Source organism: Paramisgurnus dabryanus, chromosome 5 (assembly GCF_030506205.2).
Source record: "Paramisgurnus dabryanus chromosome 5, PD_genome_1.1, whole genome shotgun sequence".
Classification (NCBI taxonomy): Eukaryota; Metazoa; Chordata; class Actinopteri; order Cypriniformes; family Cobitidae; genus Paramisgurnus; species Paramisgurnus dabryanus.
Window position 1 is genome coordinate 1043559 of NC_133341.1, and position 20373 is coordinate 1063931.

Consider the following 20373-nt stretch of genomic DNA (forward strand, 5'->3'; position numbering starts at 1 on the left):
TTACAATAGGTGTCTCAGCACCTTCGGTGCTTGACCCCTAATAATAATAATACTAACAATTCCAATAGGTGTCACAGCACCTTCGGTGCTTGACCCCTAAATATACCCAAATACAACTGCAGAATCAAGTACACAATGGAATTTCCTGGGCCTTTAACCCAAAGGTTTCCACACCCTTAATTTAATACTGTACTCAATTAGATAATTCCTAGGACTTTCACCTAAAGGTTTCTCAACCCGTAAATTTAATACTGTACTCAATTAGATAATTCCTAGGCCTTTCACCTAAAGGTTTCTCAACCCTTAAATTTAATACTGTACTCAATTAGATTATTCCTAGGACTTTCACCTAAAGGTTTCTCAACCCTTAAATTTAATACTGTACTCAATTAGATGATTCCTGGGCCCTCCACCCATTGGTTTCTCAACCCCCTACAGGCTTCAACCCGAGTTGGTATTTTATAACGCCTAATGCGTTAAAGGAATCCTCAACCTTTTATTTAACAACAAAATTCAATGATTTCAAAAACTTTTTCACTCTGATCAATTTACAAAAATGTAAATTTGTAATTCAGTTCGGATCTCCTTATCAACACAAGTAATTTGGTATATCCAAATAGCAGAATTCGATAAAACAGGTTTCTGCTTACCTTGTTTTAGTAGAGCGCTCTTTTTGTGTTGAAATGGAGCCCTCCCTTACTCTGGTTTCTTCAATGTGAAACCCTCCTTCCTCTCACTCTCTCCTTTCCCTCCACAAAACGTCGGCGGTCACCAATTGTTGGACTTTAAGGCGTCCATTGCATGTTCATAATTTAGAGGAAAGGCACAAGATACAAATATCTAAGTTCAAATATTTATTGATCAGATATGAAAAAGTTTAACAGCGCGCTGGGTCGTCTCAAGTGGCGAACCACCAGCTCAGGAAGTAACATGCATATTTATAAAATATGTGACGTCGATCTTTCTTCAGAAAATCTCCACCCACACAGGCCGTTCCCCTCGTCCATCTGACTCCATCACCACACCCAGTTTCTATCTATTAGGGAAGAAATGACACACACACACACACACACACACACACACACACACACACACAAAGAACAAACACAGGAGATTCTGTTTCTTCAAGGTTGAGCTGCCCTGCCCCCATTAGGATATTCTGTATGCAACCTTCATTTAATTGGTTAATACACATTTATCAAAGACAACATCTTATATTTATTACATCAACTATTCAGTGATTAATACTGATTAAGTAAGAAATACATTGCATATTTTATTCTGTGAATATTAAAACATTGGTTAATAACATGGATGTCAGTTTGCTTTTCTCCCTCAGGCCCCTCTCTTATCTTAACAATTTCCAGACGTACATTCCTCAGCATATGCTGTTTCTCCCCCAACCGAAACCACACAGACAACTTTCTTGTACTCAGCACAGAAATCTTTGTTGTAACAATACACATTAATTAAGATTATAAACAGCACGATTAGTAAAACAAAATCAAATCCCACAGTATCCATACAATTTTTTTAAGGAAAGATGTATAAGTGGTAAGATCTGTAATGTGTTTATTTATCTGATATCTGTTTTAAGCCCTCTATCGTGTTATTATTTATCTATTTTATAAAATACAATGTTATCTAAATACAAAACTCCAGTTTGTGTTCTCTGAACAATAAACACTGTTTAACACATGATTTTTAGCCTGGATATTTGCATGCAGTCATATCACAATATAGAGGTTTACCCCGAGCTACGACTAAAACGGTCCAACCCCCATGTGTCTACGATGTTCTGATAAGTAGATTTAAAGTCCCCGTATTATGAAAAACTCACTTTTTCTGGGTTTTAGGGTGTTCATTTGTGTCTCTGATGCTCCCACACGCATACAAACTTGGAAAAAAATCCATCCATGCGGTTTTGAGTGAGATACAGGTTTCTGAATGTCCTCTGCCTTGAGTATCAGATTGCGCTAGTTAAAACTCAGCTCTGTTGTGACGTAACAAACCGTTTCGTCACATTCAGTTTGAATTTTCCCACCCACCACCCCACTCGCAGGTCTCCACCCACCAGGTAGCTAGAGAGCACAGAGCAGTCACACCCTCTATGCTGTTATCATGTCTCACGGAAACAACAGCAATTTGGATATTATCAGAGCCATGGATATGGCTCTGGATATGATGGATTATACTCCCGCCTACTTTTAAAAGCAAAGTTTTAACGCGTGGTTATTGGAACCCGGAGTAATCTTATATACAGTGTGTTACCGAAATGTGATGTAAACAACAGATTATCACAGACTATAACAGACGGTCACTATGTATCTATATTTCACGGATTATACGCATTTGTGGACAAAAATGGTCATTGAATGTATTTTATTGGACTTTCATGGATCATTCACACATCTGAAACAGACTGGATTCGATTCGCGATCGTTGTATCAACAAAAAAAGGTAAGAAGTCACGTTATATTTTGCATGTTGTCATCTTCGGTCACAAAATACAACATAAGAGCATCTATATCTCAAAACAGAGATCATACATTGATGCTAATCCCGTAAATTATACCTTTTAAATGTATAGTGATGTTAAAATTGTTTAAGTTAGGCTATATAGATATTTTTGCAGGCTAGATAGTTTGCAGCCTGGTTTCGAAAGTTTAAAAAAAATATTTAACGGCTTTATTTTACAATTCTACAAGAACTAATCGAGACCGGCCCTTGGCCCCCGGCTTTTCTGATGAGGCTAACCCCCGAGCCTCTAATAACTGTAACGGTCCGGACCTCCCGCTAGCTTCTAGCAATTAGCACGCGGTCCAAAAGCAGTATACATCCCCCGCCGGGTCTTAATTTCTGTAATTTGCGAAAATAATGCGTTTGAAAATGTTTTATATCTGGAATATGTTAGTATTGTCCAGGGAAAACGCGTTTATTGTTGAGACTGCTACATCACAATTTACTCTGGAATCATTGTGTGTCATGAGTTTCTTCTCCTGTAGTGTAACGTTACTTATTAGTGATACTTTTCTGCATGATTTGTCTGTTGGCAACATAAACCGTTAATAATAATAATAATATATAAAATAATAACACAGTATGGTCTGTACTGCTCACGATATCACTATGCACGCGCACATGACGTTAGTAGTGGGGCGTGATCAAAGGAGCAGCAGCTCATAAATATGTAAGACTAGCTCAAAACGGCACAATCTGAACTGCCCTGAAACAGAGGCTACTGGAGATGGGTAACAATCTTTTCCTACAAGCTATTTCGAGCAAACAACTTTTGAAACATGCTTTATGGAACTCATACACCTATTTAACTTGTGGAAAAGCAATCATAATATGGGCACTTTAAGGCTTTGTTTATTCGGTTGCTAGGGTACTGTATTTGGTTGCTAGTGAGAAAATGTGCACCCATTAGTGATTAGACTCTGAGTGAAGAGTCAAACGGTCCAACCCCTGTGTCTCTACAATGTTCTGATGCAGAGATATAACGATTTGTTTATTTGGTTGCTAGGGTACTATATTGGGTTGATAGGGAGAAATTGGCATCCACTGGTGACTACACTCCGAGTCAAGAGTCAAACGGTCCAACCCCTGTGTTTCTATGATGTTCTGATATGGAGATATAAGGCTTTGTTTATTCGGTTGCTAGGGTACTGTATTTGGTTGCTAGGGAGAAAATTTGCACCGTCTAGTGATTACACTCCAAGCCACAAGTAAAACGGTCCAACTCCCGTGTCTCTACGATGTTTAGATGCTGAAAAATAATCCTTTGTTCATTTGGTTGCTAGGGTACAGCATTTGGTTGCTAAGGAGAAAATTAGCATCCACTAGTAATTACCCGCCGAGTCACGAGTAAAAGGGTCCAACCCCTGTGTCTGTACGTTGTTCTGATGCGGAGATATAAGGCTTTGTTTATTTGTTTTCTAGGGTACTGTATTTGGTTGCTAGGGAGAAAATTGTCATCCACTAGTGATTACACTCCGAGTCACGAGTAAAAGGGTCCAACCCCGTGTCTCTACGATTTTCTGATGCGAGATATAACGTTGTTTATTCCGTTGATAGGGTGCTCATATTTGGTTGCTAGGGGCGTGGCTTAATACCACTTGGCAACCACTAGTGATTACCCTTCAAGTCACGAATAAAACAGTCCAACCCCCGTGTCTCTACGATTTTCTGATGCGGAGATATAACAATTTGTTTATTCTGTTGCTAGGGTGCTCATATTTGGTTGCTAGGGGCGTGGCTTTGGAGTGGCCAATGATGTGGCCATTGATTACACTCTGAGTCACAAGTAAAACGGTCCAACCCCAGTGTCTCTATGATGTTCTGATGCCTAGATATAACTGTTTGAATTTTATGTTGCTAGGGTGCTCAAAAGTGGTTGCTAGGGGCGTGGCTTAATACCTTTGTAAGGATCCTGAGAGACTGATTGAATGCCTGAGTAAAATGAGCCCACCCCCATGTCTCTATGACACTGTGGTGCAAAGATATCCATCTGGGCATTTTATAATGGCAGTCTATGGGATAGGTTGCTAGGGTGCCCAAAATGGTTGCTAGGGTAACCTTAAACCCCATTGTGGGGGATGTCCTGACAGAGTCTAGCACCCTCTTCAAATTTAGTAACCCACATGTTTCTACAAAATCCTCGCTCGGACCTATAACCCGTCAAAATTTTTGCAATGTTAAGTCTATGGGATTTTCGCCCCATTGACTTTTCATTGGGGCACTTTTGGGAGCCTCTTACACCCCAGGGGTACAACTTACACCCCATTGTGATGCATGTCCTTACAGAGCCTACCACCCTCTTCAAATGTTGAAACCCACATGTTTCTACAAAATAAAGACGTGCCTTAGTCCACAAACCAGAGCACTTGGCAAGGACACTTCTGTATGTAGTTTTGGATTCATTTTTAGTTGTTAGCCATTTTTCTATATCATTGCGCGACACTAAATTAAGTGTGTGGGAAGCGCAGCTCAGGTGAGGGGGAAGAGTAAATTGTCTGTCCGACTGAGGAGGAGAGAGCCTGGCCGACATCTTTGAATGTCACTTTATCGTCATCAAAATCGTCTTCAGAATCAGATTGTGTTTCTTCAGCAGGTGCATACATTCTGAATGTTTTTGTTGATGCCGATCAGGTGGACACCTGATTGCTGACTGTTGACAGCTGGTCATAGCAGGGTGCGATTTGCCGGGGGGCATGCGTGGGATTTCCCCCTTTCTGGTCAATGTATCCCTGTCTCTGCTTAATTATTTTTATCCCCGGTGGGGATACATTTATCCCCCCCTCAAAGTGATCAGTGCTACTACACTAGTGGCGAGACGGATCACAAAAGGATCCATGGTTTGATTAAAGTCAGTTTTATTTTAAAATGCGCTACTTTGGCTGGCTTTGATACAGCTGCTGCGCAACCTCTCTGTATTCACCACTCTGCAGACTTGCTCAATGTCCCGCCCACGGCGCTATCTGATTGGTTACAGACCCGGTTACACCTCACGAGATCAACACTTGCAAGATGGTTATGGAGCTGTGTGTCGAAACGATGGAAGGCAGCATATTCAGCCGCATATTAATAAAGCGGGAATAAACATAACAATCTGATTATCTGTTTATGATGACAAGCAGAGTTAGTGTCCCAGTCACACCACTGAGAATGGCCGAAGTTACACATAATAAATGCAGATGAGGCGTTTAGCGAGGCGCGGGAACGTCCAGTTTGCGCAAATGAGGCTAATTGACTAACACATAATGCATCTGTCTTTTCTATCATTTCACTGTAGCTCAGCATCGCGGTGTACAGTTAATGTTATTACTTTAAAAGCAGCAGTAAAGCTGTTTCTACTGTAATGGTTTAACTTTGCAATCAATACTTTGTTCATATTTATGTTTAAGTTGACACTACGTTGTGCCATATAATTTTGCCATTCAAGATTTAATTCTTGCGTGTTTTTTCGTTGTGCATGATCACAGTTCATATGTGTGGGGAAAGATAAGCTATTAGAGTAAAAATATTGCATTAGGCTGCTTCATGAGTTAATTAGAAAAAAGATTTTACAATTCCTGAAAATGCAGTGATGAGTTCATGTTCTCATGATTTATTTTTATGAATTAAAATGTTTTGAAATGTGCTGAGGACAGAGACGCATTAGGTCAAGAATTATAAAAAAACGTCAATAAGCTCATAATTTGTGCTAAAATAGTCTAAATGTTTAAAAAGCTGGTTAAATTTGGATGTTTCTGCGCAAGTTCAGCAGACAGTGAGGTTCGGGTTTGTTCCGATCAAAGCTCGTGAGCGGAGAGCGCATTTCTGAATACTATAAATATTTTAATTAGAAATATATATTTAAAAAAATTATTATTATATTTGATTTTTGTTAGGTTGGACAATGATTACCAAATTTCTCTCTCATATTGCTCTTCAAAACCACTGAAAACAGTCAAAAAAGTTAAAACTAGTGGTGGGTACAAAATGACTCATGACGAAATACAGTGGGTACCCACCGTCGCCGAAATCAACGCCTATGAAAACATTCCCCCCTCTGTTTTTTCACAAATCGCACCCTGGGTCATAGTTACAAGGTAATTAGGTTGATTATTAAGTGTGCTTGAAAAAGCACAATTATTGTTCTTAAGTTTTATTAAGTGTGCTTGCAAAAGCAAGCTTATTGTTCTTCTTAAGTTTTATTATTATTATTATTATTATTATTAAGTGTGCTTGCAAAAGCACACTTATTGTTCTTCTTAAGTTTTATTATTATTAAGTGTGAACTAGAAATGCAATTCCCAAGGAATTACCAGTGCATGAAAATACAAAAAAGTTGATTGACAGAAATGTAAAAGAAACTTAGTCTAGTAGTTTACCTGGCTGTTGACATGTTTTAGTGTGAAGCTAGCATGATTTAAAAAAGTTATCATGATGAAATATGAAGCTAGCATGAGTTAACATGATTTACCATGAAGTTAACATGATTTATCATGAAGCTAGCATGATTTATCATGAAGCTAACATGATTTAGCATGAAGCTAACATGATTTCACATGAAGCTAACATGACGTTAACATGATTTAGCATGATTTAGCATGAAGCTAGCATGAAGCTAGCATTATTTAACATGAAGCTAGCATGATGTTAGCATGATTAGCATGAAGCTAACATGATTTAACATGAAGCTAACATGACGTTAACATGATTTAGCATGATTAGCATTAAGCTAGCATGATGCTAGCATGATTAGCATGAAGCTAGCATGATGTTAGCATGATTAGCATAAAGCTAGCATTATGCTAGCATGATTAGCATGAAGCTAGCATGATGCTAGCATGATTAGCATGATGCTAGCATGATTAGCATGAAGCTAGCATGATTAGCATGATTAGCATGATGGTAGCATGATTAGCATGAAGCTAGCATGATTAGCATGAAGCTAGCATGATGTTAGCATGATTAGCATGAAGCTAGCATGAAGCTAGCATGATTAGCATGAAGCTAGCATGATTAGCATGAAGCTAGCATGATTAGCATGAAGCTAGCATGATGCAAGCATGATGGTAGCATGATTAGCATGAAGCTAGCATGATTAGCATGAAGCTAGCATGATGCTAGCATGATTAGCATGAAGCTAGCATGAAGCTAGCATGATTACCATGATTAGCATGATGGTAGCATGATTAGCATGAAGCTAACATGATTAGCATGAAGCTAACATGATGCTAGCATGATTAGCATAAAGCTAGCATGATGGTAGCATGATTAGCATGAAGCTAGCATGATTAGCATGAAGCTAGCATGATGCTAGCATGATTAGCATGAAGCTAGCATGAAACTAGCATGATTAGCATGATTAACATGATGGTAGCATGATTAGCATGAAGCTAGCATGATTAGCATGAAGCTAGCATGATGTTAGCATGATTAGCATGAAGCTAGCATGAAGCTAGCATGATTAGCATGAAGCTAGCATGATGCTAGCATGAGTAGCATGAAGCTAGCATGATGCTAGCATGATTAGCATGAAGCTAGCATGATGTTAGCATGATTAGCATGAAGCTAACATGAAGCTAGCATGATTAGCACGAAGCTAGCATGATGCTAGCATGATTAGCACGAAGCTAACATGATGCTAGCATGATTAGCATGAAGCTAGCATGATGCTAGCATAATTAGCACGAAGCTAGCATGAAGCTAGCATGATTAGCACGAAGCTAGCATGATGCTAGCATGATGCTAGCATGATTAACACGAAGGTAGCATGAAGCTAGCATGATTAGCACGAAGCTAGCATGATTAGCATGAAGCTAGCATGATGATAGCATGATTAGCACAAAGCTAGCATAAAGCTAGCATGATTAGCACGAAGCTAGCATGAAGATAGCATGATTAGCACGAAGCTAGCATGATGCTAGCATGATTAGCACGAAGCTAGCATGATGTTAGCATGATTAGCACGAAGCTAGCAAGATGCTAGCATGATAAGCACGAAGCTAGCATGATGCTAGCATGATAAGCACGAAGCTAGCATGATGCTAGCATGATTAGCACGAAGCTAGCATGATGCTAGCATGATTAGCACGAAGCTAGCATGATGCTAGCATGATTAGCACGAAGCTAGCATGATGATAGCATGATTAGCACGAAGCTAGTATGATTAACATGATGTTAGCATGATTAGCATGAAGTTAGCATTATGTTAGCATGATTAGCATGAAGCTAGCATGATGTTAGCATGAAGCTAGCATGATGTTAGTATGATTAGCATGAAGCTAGCATAATTTGCATGAAGCTAGCATGATGTTAGCATGATTACCATGAAGTTAGCATGAATTTAGCATGAAATTAACATGATGCTAGCATGATTAAGATGATGCTAGCATGAAGCTAGCATGATTTAGCGTGAAGCTAACAAGATTTAACATGAAGTTAGCATGATTTAGCATCAAGTTAGCAAGATTTATTATGAAATTAGCATAAAGCTAGCATGAAACTAGCATGAAGCTAGTATGACTTAGCATGAAGCTAGCATGAAGCTAATTTTACCCAAAGACCCAACCCCCATGTCTCTATGATGTTCGGATCCAGAGATATAAGGCTTTGTTTATTATGTTGCTAGGCTGCTCATATTTGGTTGCTAGGGGCGTGGCTTAATACCTCAATAAGGATGGTGAGAGACAGATTGGATGCCTGAGTAAAATGAGCCCACCCCCATGTCTCTGTGACACTGTGCTGCAAAGATATCCATCTGGGCATTTTATAATGGCAGTCTATGGGAAATGTTGCTAGGGTGCCCAAAATGGTTGCTAGGGGCGTGGCTTAATAGCTCAATAAGGATCCTAAATGACTGATTGGATGCCTGAGTAAAATGAGCCCACACCCATGTCTCTACGACACTGCGCTGCAAAGATATCCCATCTGGGACGTTTTTGTTTCCTTATATGGGCATGATTCCTGCCCCATTATAAGTCTATGGGGAAATTTGGGTGCCTCTTACACCCCAGGGGTACAACTTACACCCCATTGTGAGGTATGTTCTTACAGAGCCTGCCAGCCTCTTCAAATGTGGCAAGTCACAAGTTTCTGTGAAATTCTAGGTCTGAGCTACGACTCGTCAAAGTTTGTCTCCATGTTAAGTCAATGGGATTTTTCGGCTGCTTTTTCGCCCCTGGGGCGAAGACCGTACCCCCGATCGCTTATAAAAGTCATAGCACACTATTCCCGAATAGTCCGCACGTTTGAGAGTTTGAATGAAGTTTCTAAGTTAAGCGGTTCGAGCCGTATTAATTGCGGAAATTTGGTTGGAAGAATAATAATAATAACTAGATAGGTACATTTCCTGAAGAAAATGTGAAGTGGTGCTTGCCGTGGCAAATTTCGGGGGACAATATATGATTATACTCCAAGCCAAAAGTAAAACAACTCAACCCACATGTCTCTACGATATTCTGATGCGAAGATATAAGGCTTTGTTTATTCGGTTGCTAGGGTACTGTATTTGGTTGCTAGGGAGAAAATTGGCATCCACTAGTGATTACACTCTGAGTCACGAGTCAAACGGTCCAACCCCCGTGTCTCTACGATGTTCTGATGCGGAGATATAAGGCTTTGTTTACTCTGTTGCTAGGGTACTGTATTTGGTTGCTAGGGAAAAAATTGGCATCCCATAATGATTACACTCTGATTCACGAGTCAAACGGTCCAACCCCCGTGTCTCTACGATGTTCTGATGCGGAGATATAAGGCTTTGTTTACTCTGTTGCTAGGGTACTGTATTTGGTTGCTAGGGAAAAAAATGGCATCCCATAATGATTACACTCTGAGTAATGAGTCAAACGGTCCAACCCCCGTGTCTCTACGATGTTCTGATGCGGAGATATAAGGCTTTGTTTACTCTGTTGCTAGGGTACTGTATTTGGTTTCTAGGGAAAAAATTGGCATCCCATAATGATTACACTCTGAGTCACGAGTCAAACGGTCCAACCCCCGTGTCTCTACGATGTTCTGATGCGGAGATATAAGGTTTTGTTTACTCTGTTTCTAGGGTACTGTATTTGGTTGCTAGGGAAAAAATTGGCATCCCATAATGATTACACTCTGAGTCACGAGTCAAACGGTCCAACCCCCGTGTCTCTACGATGTTCTGATGCGGAGATATAAGGCTTTGTTTACTCTGTTGCTAGGGTACTGTATTTGGTTGCTAGGGAAAAAATTGGCATCCCATAATGATTACACTCTGAGTCACGAGTCAAACGGTCCAACCCCCGTGTCTCTACGATGTTCTGATGCGGAGATATAAGGTTTTGTTTACTCTGTTGCTAGGGTACTGTATTTGGTTGCTAGGGAAAAAATTGGCATCCCATAATGATTACACTCCGAGTCACTAGTCAAATGGTCCAACCCCCGTGTCTCTACGATGTTCTGATGCGGAGATATAAGGCTTTGTTTACTCTGTTGCTAGGGTACTGTATTTGGTTGCTAGGGAAAAAATTGGCATCCCATAATGATTACACTCTGAGTCACTAGTCAAACGGTCCAACCCCCGTGTCTCTACGATGTTCTGGTGCGGAGATATAAGGCTTTGTTTACTCTGTTGCTAGGGTACTGTATTTGGTTGCTAGGGAAAAAATGGCATCCCATAATGATTACACTCCGAGTCACAAGTCAAAAGGTCCAACCCCCGTGTCTCTACGATGTTCTGATGTGGAGATATAAGGCTTTGTTTACTCTGTTGCTAGGGTACTGTATTTGGTTGCTAGGGAAAAAATTGGCATCCCATAATGATTACACTCTGAGTCACTAGTCAAACGGTCCAACCCCCGTGTCTCTACGATGTTCTGGTGTGGAGATATAAGGCTTTGTTTACTCTGTTGCTAGGGTACTGTATTTGGTTGCTAGGGAAAAAATTGGCATCCCATAATGATTACACTCCGAGTCACGAGTCAAACGGTCCAACCCCCGTGTCTCTACGATGTTCTGATGCGGAGATATAAGGCTTTGTTTACTCTGTTGCTAGGGTACTGTATTTGGTTGCTAGGGAAAAAATTGGCATCCCATAATGATTACACTCTGAGTCACTAGTCAAACGGTCCAACCCCCGTGTCTCTACGATGTTCTGGTGCGGAGATATAAGGCTTTGTTTACTCTGTTGCTAGGGTACTGTATTTGGTTGCTAGGGAAAAAAATGGCATCCCATAATGATTACACTCCGAGTCACAAGTCAAAAGGTCCAACCCCCGTGTCTCTACGATGTTCTGGTGCGGAGATATAAGGCTTTGTTTACTCTGTTGCTAGGGTACTGTATTTGGTTGCTAGGGAAAAAATTGGCATCCCATAATGATTACACTCCGAGTCACTAGTCAAACGGTCCAACCCCCGTGTCTCTACGATGTTCTGATGCGGAGATATAAGGCTTTGTTTACTCTGTTGCTAGGGTACTGTATTTGGTTGCTAGGGAAAAAATTGGCATCCCATAATGATTACACTCTGAGTCACTAGTCAAACGGTCCAACCCCCGTGTCTCTACGATGTTCTGGTGCGGAGATATAAGGCTTTGTTTACTCTGTTGCTAGGGTACTGTATTTGGTTGCTAGGGAAAAAAATGGCATCCCATAATGATTACACTCCGAGTCACAAGTCAAAAGGTCCAACCCCCGTGTCTCTACGATGTTCTGATGTGGAGATATAAGGCTTTGTTTACTCTGTTGCTAGGGTACTGTATTTGGTTGCTAGGGAAAAAATTGGCATCCCATAATGATTACACTCTGAGTCACTAGTCAAACGGTCCAACCCCGTGTCTCTACGATGTTCTGGTGTGGAGATATAAGGCTTTGTTTACTCTGTTGCTAGGGTACTGTATTTGGTTGCTAGGGAAAAAATTGGCATCCCATAATGATTACACTCCGAGTCACGAGTCAAACGGTCCAACCCCCGTGTCTCTACGATGTTCTGATGCGGAGATATAAGGCTTTGTTTACTCTGTTGCTAGGGTACTGTATTTGGTTGCTAGGGAAAAAATTGGCATCCCATAATGATTACACTCTGAGTCACTAGTCAAACGGTCCAACCCCCGTGTCTCTACGATGTTCTGGTGCGGAGATATAAGGCTTTGTTTACTCTGTTGCTAGGGTACTGTATTTGGTTGCTAGGGAAAAAAATGGCATCCCATAATGATTACACTCCGAGTCACAAGTCAAAAGGTCCAACCCCCATGTCTCTACGATGTTCTGGTGCGGAGATATAAGGCTTTGTTTACTCTGTTGCTAGGGTACTGTATTTGGTTGCTAGGGAAAAAAATGGCATCCCATAATGATTACACTCTGAGTCATGAGTAAAACGGTCCAACCCCCGTGTCTCTACGACATTGTAAAGCAAAGATATCCCATCTGGAACTTTTTTATTCCCTTATATGGGCATGTTTCCTGCCCCATTATAAGTCAATGGGCATTTTCGGGTGCCTCTTACACCCCAGGGGTACAGCTTACACCCCTATGTGATGTATGTTCTTACAGAGTCTATCACCCTCTTCAAATGTTGTAACCTACATGTTTCTACAAAATCCTCAAGCGGAGCTATGACCCGTCAAAGTTCGGCCCAATGTTAAGTCAATGGGATTTTTCGGGTGGTTTTTCGCCCCCCTTTCGAAAATCCTTCACCCGATCGCTTATAAAAGTCATAGCATACCTCTCCTTAATAATCCGGTCGATTTGAGCCCTCTTTCATGGGACTGTGGCAAACCGTGCGGGACGAGTTACGCGCCGAAAAATGTGCAGACATAAGAATAAGATATAATAATAATAACTAGATAGGTACATTTCCTGAAGAAAATGTGAGTGGTGCTTGCCGTGGCAAATTTCGAGGGACAATTTATGATTTTACTCCAAGCCAAAAGTAAAACGGTCCAACCCCCTTGTCTCTACGATGTTCTGATGCAGAGATATAAGGCTTTGTTTATTTGGTTGCTAGGGTACTGTATTTGGTTGCTAGGGAAAAAAATTGGCATCCACTAGTGATTACCCTCCGAGTCACGAGTCAAACGGTCCAACCCCCGTGTCTCTACGATGTTCTGATGCGGAGATATAAGGTTTTGTTTACTCTGTTGCTAGGGTACTGTATATGGTTGCTAGGGAAAAAATTGGCATCCACTAGTGATTACACTTCGAGTCACAAGTCAAACGGTCCAACCCCCATGTCTCTACGATGTTCTGATGCGGAGATATAAAGTTTTGATTATTCTGTTGCTAGGGTGTTCATATTTGGTTGCTAGGGGCGTGGCCTGGGAGTGGCCAATGATGTGGCTAGTTATTACACTCCGAGTCACAAGTAAAACGGTCCAACCCCCGTGTCTCTACGATGTTCTGATGCGGAGATATAAGGCTTTGTTTACTCTGTTGCTAGGGTACTGTATTTGGTTGCTAGGGGCGTGGCTTGGGAGTGGCCAATGATGTGCCCAGTGATTACACTCCGAGTCACAAGTAAAACGGTCCAAACCCCGTGTCTCTACGATGTTCTGATGCGGAGATATAAAGTTTTGTTTATTCTGTTGCTAGGGTGTTCATATTTGGTTGCTAGGGGCGTGGCCTGGGAGTGGCCAATGATGTGGCTAGTTATTACACTCCGAGTCACAAGTAAAACGGTCCAACCCCCGTTTCTCTACGATGTTCTGATGCGGAGATATAACTGTTTGAATTTTATGTTGCTAGGGTGATCAAAAGTGGTTGCTAGGGGCGTGGCTTAATACCTATGTAAGGATCCTGAGGGACTGATTGGATGCCTGAGTAAAATGAGTCCACCCCCATGTCTCTATGACACTGTGCTGCAAAGATATCCATCTGGGCATTTTATAATGGCAGTCTATGGGAGATGTTGCTAGGGTGCTCAAAAGTGGTTGCTAGGGGCGTGGCTTAATAATTCTGAGATGGTCCTGAGAGACTGATTGGATGCCCGAGTAAAATGAGCCCACCCACTTATCTCTACGACACTGTAAAGCAAAGATATCCCATCTGGAACAATTTTATGCCCTTATATGGGCATGTTTCCTGCCCCATTATAAATCAATGGGAAATTTCGGGTGCCTCTTACACCCCAGAGGTACAACTCACACCCCAATGTAATCTATGTTCTTACAGAGCCTACCACCCTCTTCAAATGTTATAACCCACATGTTTCTACAAAATCCTCGAGCGGTGCTATGACCCGTCAAAGTTCGGCCCAATGTTAAGTCAATGGGATTTTTCGGGAGGTTTTTCGCCCCCCTTTCGGAAATCCTGCACCCGATCTCTTATAAAAGTCATAGCACACCTCTCCTCAATAAACCGGTCAATTTGAGCCCTCTTTAGTGTATCTACAACAAAACGTGCGGGACGAGTTACGCGCCGAAAAAGTGTGCAGACATAAGAATAAGATATAACTAGATAGGTACATTTCCTGAAGAAAATGTGAAGTGGTGCTTGCCGTGGCAAATTTCGAGGGACAATTTATGATTATACTCCAAGCCAAAAGTAAAACGGTCCACCCCAGTGTCTCTACGATTTTCTGATGCGGAGATATAAGGCTTTGTTTATTCGGTTGCTAGGGTGCTCATATTTGGTTGCTAGGGGCGTGGCTTAATACCTCTTGGCATCCACTAATGATTACCCTCTGAGTCACGAGTAAAACGGTCCAACCCCCGTGTCTCTACGATTTTCTGATGCGGAGATATAACGATTTGTTTATTCCGTTGCTAGGGTGCTCATATTTGGTTGCTAGGGGCGTGGCTTGGGAGTGGCCAATGATGTGGCAAGTGATTACACTCCGAGTCACAAGTAAAACGGTCCAACCCCCGTGTCGCTACGATGTTCTGATGCCGAGATATAACTGTTTGAATTTTATGTTGCAAGGGTGCTCAAAAGTGGTTGCTAGGGGCGTGGCTTAGTAACTCTGCAAGGGTCCTGAGAGGCTGATTGGATGCCTGAGTAAAATGAGCCCACCCCCATGTCTCTGTGACACTGTGGTGCAAAGATATCCCTCTGGGCATTTTGTAATGGCAGTCTATGGGATAGGTTGCTAGGGTGCCCAAAATGGTTGCTAGGGTAACATTACAACCCCATTGCGGGGGACGTCCTGACAGAGTCTAGCACCCTCTTCAAATTTAGTAACCCACATGCTTCTACGAAATCCTCGCTCGGACCTGTGACCCGTCAAAGTTTTTGCAATGTTAAGTCTATGGGATTTTCCCCCATTGACTTTTCAAAAAAAATGGCATCCCATAATGATTACACTCTGAGTCACGAGTCAAACGGTCCAACCCCCGTGTCTCTACGATGTTCTGATGCGGAGATATAAGGCTTTGTTTACTCTGTTGCTAGGGTACTGTATTTGGTTGCTAGGGAAAAAATTGGCATCCCATAATGATTACACTCTGAGTCACTAGTCAAACGGTCCAACCCCCGTGTCTCTACGATGTTCTGATGCGGAGATATAAGGCTTTGTTTACTCTGTTGCTAGGGTACTGTATTTGGTTGCTAGGGAAAAAAATGGCATCCACTAGTGATTACCCTCCGAGTCACGAGTCAAACGGTCCAACCCCCGTGTCTCTACGATGTTCTGATGCGGAGATATAAGGCTTTGTTTACTCTGTTGCTAGGGTACTGTATTTGGTTGCTAGGGAAAAAAATTGCATCCACTAGTGATTACCCTCCGAGTCACGAGTCAAACGGTCCAAACCCCGTGTCTCTACGATGTTCTGATGCGGAGATATAAGGCTTTGTTTACTCTGTTGCTAGGGTACTGTATTTGGTTGCTAGGGGAAAAAATGGCATCCACTAGTGATTACCCTCCGAGTCACGAGTCAAACGGTCCAACCCCCGTGTCTCTACGATGTTCTGATGCGGAGATATAAGGCTTTGTTTACTCTGTTGCTAGGGTACTGTATTTGGTTGCTAGGGAAAAAAATTGCATCCACTAGTGATTACCCCCCGAGTCACGAGTCAAACGGTCCAACCCCCGTGTCTCTACGATGTTCTGATGCGGAGATATAAGGCTTTGTTTACTCTGTTGCTAGGGTACTGTATTTGGTTGCTAGGGGAAAAAATGGCATCCACTAGTGATTACCCTCCGAGTCACGAGTCAAACGGTCCAAACCCCATGTCTCTACGATGTTCTGATGCGGAGATATAAGGCTTTGTTTACTCTGTTGCTAGGGTACTGTATTTGGTTGCTAGGGAAAAAAATGGCATCCACTAGTGATTACCCTCCGAGTCATGAGTCAAACGGTCCAAACCCCATGTCTCTACGATGTTCTGATGTGGAGATATAAGGCTTTGTTTACTCTGTTGCTAGGGTACTGTATTTGGTTGCTAGGGGCGTGGCTTGGGAGTGGCCAATGATGTGCCCAGTGATTACACTCCGAGTCACAAGTAAAACGGTCCAACCCCCGTGTCTCTACGATGTTCTGATGCGGAGATATAAGGCTTTGTTTACTCTGTTGCTAGGGTACTGTATTTGGTTGCTAGGGGCGTGGCTTGGGAGTGGCCAATTATGTGCCCAGTGATTACACTCCGAGTCACAAGTAAAACGGTCCAACCCCCGTGTCTCTACGATGTTCTGATGCGGAGATATAAGGCTTTGTTTACTCTGTTGCTAGGGTACTGTATTTGGTTGCTAGGGGCGTGGCTTGGGAGTGGCCAATGATGTGCCCAGTGATTACACTCCGAGTCACAAGTAAAACGGTCCAAACCCCGTGTCTCTACGATGTTCTGATGCGGAGATATAAGGCTTTGTTTATTCGGTTGCTAGGGTGCTCAAATTTGGTTGCTAGGGGCGTGGCTTGGGAGTGGTTAATGATGTGCCCAATTGTTACACCCCTAGTCACAAGTCAAACGGTCCAACCCCCGTGTCTCTACGATGTTCTGATGCCGAGATATAACTGTTTGAATTTTATGTTGCAAGGGTGCTCAAAAGTGGTTGCTAGGGGCGTGGCTTAGTAACTCTGCAAGGGTCCTGAGAGGCTGATTGGATGCCTGAGTAAAATGAGCCCACCCCCATGTCTCTGTGACACTGTGGTGCAAAGATATCCCTCTGGGCATTTTGTAATGGCAGTCTATGGGATAGGTTGCTAGGGTGCCCAAAATGGTTGCTAGGGTAACATTACAACCCCATTGCGGGGGACGTCCTGACAGAGTCTAGCACCCTCTTCAAATTTAGTAACCCACATGCTTCTACGAAATCCTCGCTCGGACCTGTGACCCGTCAAAGTTTTTGCAATGTTAAGTCTATGGGATTTTCCCCCATTGACTTTTCATTGGGCATTTTTGGGCACCTCTTACACCCCAGGGGTACAACTTACACCCCATTGTGATCCATGTTCTTACAGAGTCTACCACCCTCTTCAAATGTTGTAACCCACATGTTTCTACAAAATCCTCGAGCGGAGCTATGACTTGTCAAAGTTTGGCGTAATGTTAAGTCAATGGGATTTTTCGGGTGGTTTTTTGCCCCCCTTTCGGAAATTCTGCACCCGACCGCTTATAAAAGTCATAGCCACCATCTCCTCAAAAAACCGGTCGATTTGAGCCCTCTTTCATGGGACTACGGCAAACCGTGCGGGACGAGTTACGCGCCGAAAAAGTGTGCAGACATAAGAATAATAATAACTAGATAGGTACATTTCCTGAAGAAAATGTGAAGTGGTGCTTGCCGTGGCAAAATTCTCGGGACAATATATGATTATACTCCAACCCAAAAGTAAAACGTTCCAACCCTCGTGTCTCTATGAGGTTTTGATGCAGAGATATAAGGCTTTGTTTATGCGGTTGCTAGGGTACTGTATTTGGTTGCTATGGAAAAATTTGGCATCCACTAGTGATTACACTCAGAGTCACGAGTTAAACGGTCCAACCCCCGTGTCTCTACGATGTTCTGATGCGGAGATATAAGGCTTTGTTTACACTGTTGCTAGGGTACTGTATTTGGTTGCTAGGGAAAAAATTGGCACCCACTGGTAATTACACTCTAAGTCACAAGTCAAACGGTCCAACCCCCGTGTCTCTACGATGTTCTGATGCGGAGATATAAGGCTTTGTTTACACTGTTGCTAGGGTACTGTATTTGGTTGCTAGGGAAAAAATTGGCATCCACTAGTGATTACATACAGAGTCACGAGTAAAACGGTCCAACCCCCGTGTCTCTACGATGTTCTGATGCGGAGATATAAGGCTTTGTTTACACTGTTGCTAGGGTACTGTATTTGGTTGCTAGGGAAAAAATGGCATCCACTAATGATTACACTCCGAGTCACGAGTCAAACGGTCCAACCCCCGTGTCTCTACGATGTTCTGATGCGGAGATATAAGGCTTTGTTTACACTGTTGCTAGGGTACTGTATTTGGTTGCTAGGGAAAAAATGGCATCCACTAATGATTACATACCGAGTCACAAGTAAAACGGTCCAACCCCCGTGTCTCTACGATGTTCTGATGCGGAGATATAAGGCTTTGTTTACTCTGTTGCTAGGGTACTGTATTTGGTTGCTAGGGAAAAAAATGGCATCCCATAATGATTACACTCTGAGTCACTAGTCAAACGGTCCAACCCCCGTGTCTCTACGATGTTCTGGTGAGGAGATATAAGGCTTTGTTTACTCTGTTGCTAGGGTACTGTATTTGGTTGCTAGGGAAAAAATTGGCATCCCATAATGATTACACTCCGAGTCACGAGTCAAACGGTCCAACCCCCGTGTCTCTACGATGTTCTGATGCGGAGATATAAGGCTTTGTTTACACTGTTGCTAGGGTACTGTATTTGGTTGCTAGGGAAAAAATTGGCATCCACTAGTGATTACATGCCGAGTCACGGGTAAAACGGTCCAACCCCCGTGTCTCTACGATGTTCTGATGCGGAGATATAAGGCTTTGTTTACTCTGTTGCTAGGGTACTGTATTTGGTTGCTAGGGAAAAAATGGGCATCCCATGATGATTACACTCCGAGTCACGAGTCAAACGGTCCAACCCCCGTGTCTCTACGATGTTCTGATGCGGAGATATAAGGCTTTGTTTACTCTGTTGCTAGGGTACTGTATTTGGTTGCTAGGGAAAAAATTGGCATCCCATAATGATTACACTCTGAGTCACGAGTCAAACGGTCCAACCCCCGTGTCTCTACGATGTTCTGATGCGGAGATATAAGGCTTTGTTTACTCTGTTGCTAGGGTACTGTATTTGGTTGCTAGGGGCGTGGCTTAAAAGCTTTGGGAATATCCTGATAGACTGATTGGATGTCTGAGTAAAATGAGCCCACCCCCTTGTCTTTACGACATTGTAAAGCAAAGATATCCCATCTGGAACTTTTTTATTCCCTTATATGGCCATGTTTCCTGCCCCATTACAAGTCAATGGGAAAATTCGGGTGCCTTCTACACCCCAGGGGTACAACTTACACCCCATTGTGATCCATGTTCTTACAGAGTCTACCACCGTCTTCAAATAATATAACCCACATGTTTCTACAAAATCCTCGCTCGTACCTATGACCCGTCAAAGTTTTTGCAATGTTAAGTCTATGGGATTTTCCCCCATTGACTTTTCATTGGGGCACTTTTGGGCGCCTCTTACACCCTAGGGGTACAACTTACACCCCAATGTGATGTATGTTCTTACAGAGTCTACCACCCTCTTCAAATGTTGTAACCCACATGTTTCTACAAAATCCTCGAGCGGAGCTATGACTCGTCAAAGTTGGGCGCAATGTTAAGTCAATGGGATTTTTCGGGTGGTTTTTCGCCCCCCTTTCGGAAATCCTGCACCCGATCGCTTATAAAAGTCATAGCACACCTCTCCTCAATAAGCCGGTCGATTTGAGCCCTCTTTCATGGGTCTACGACAAACCGTGCGGGA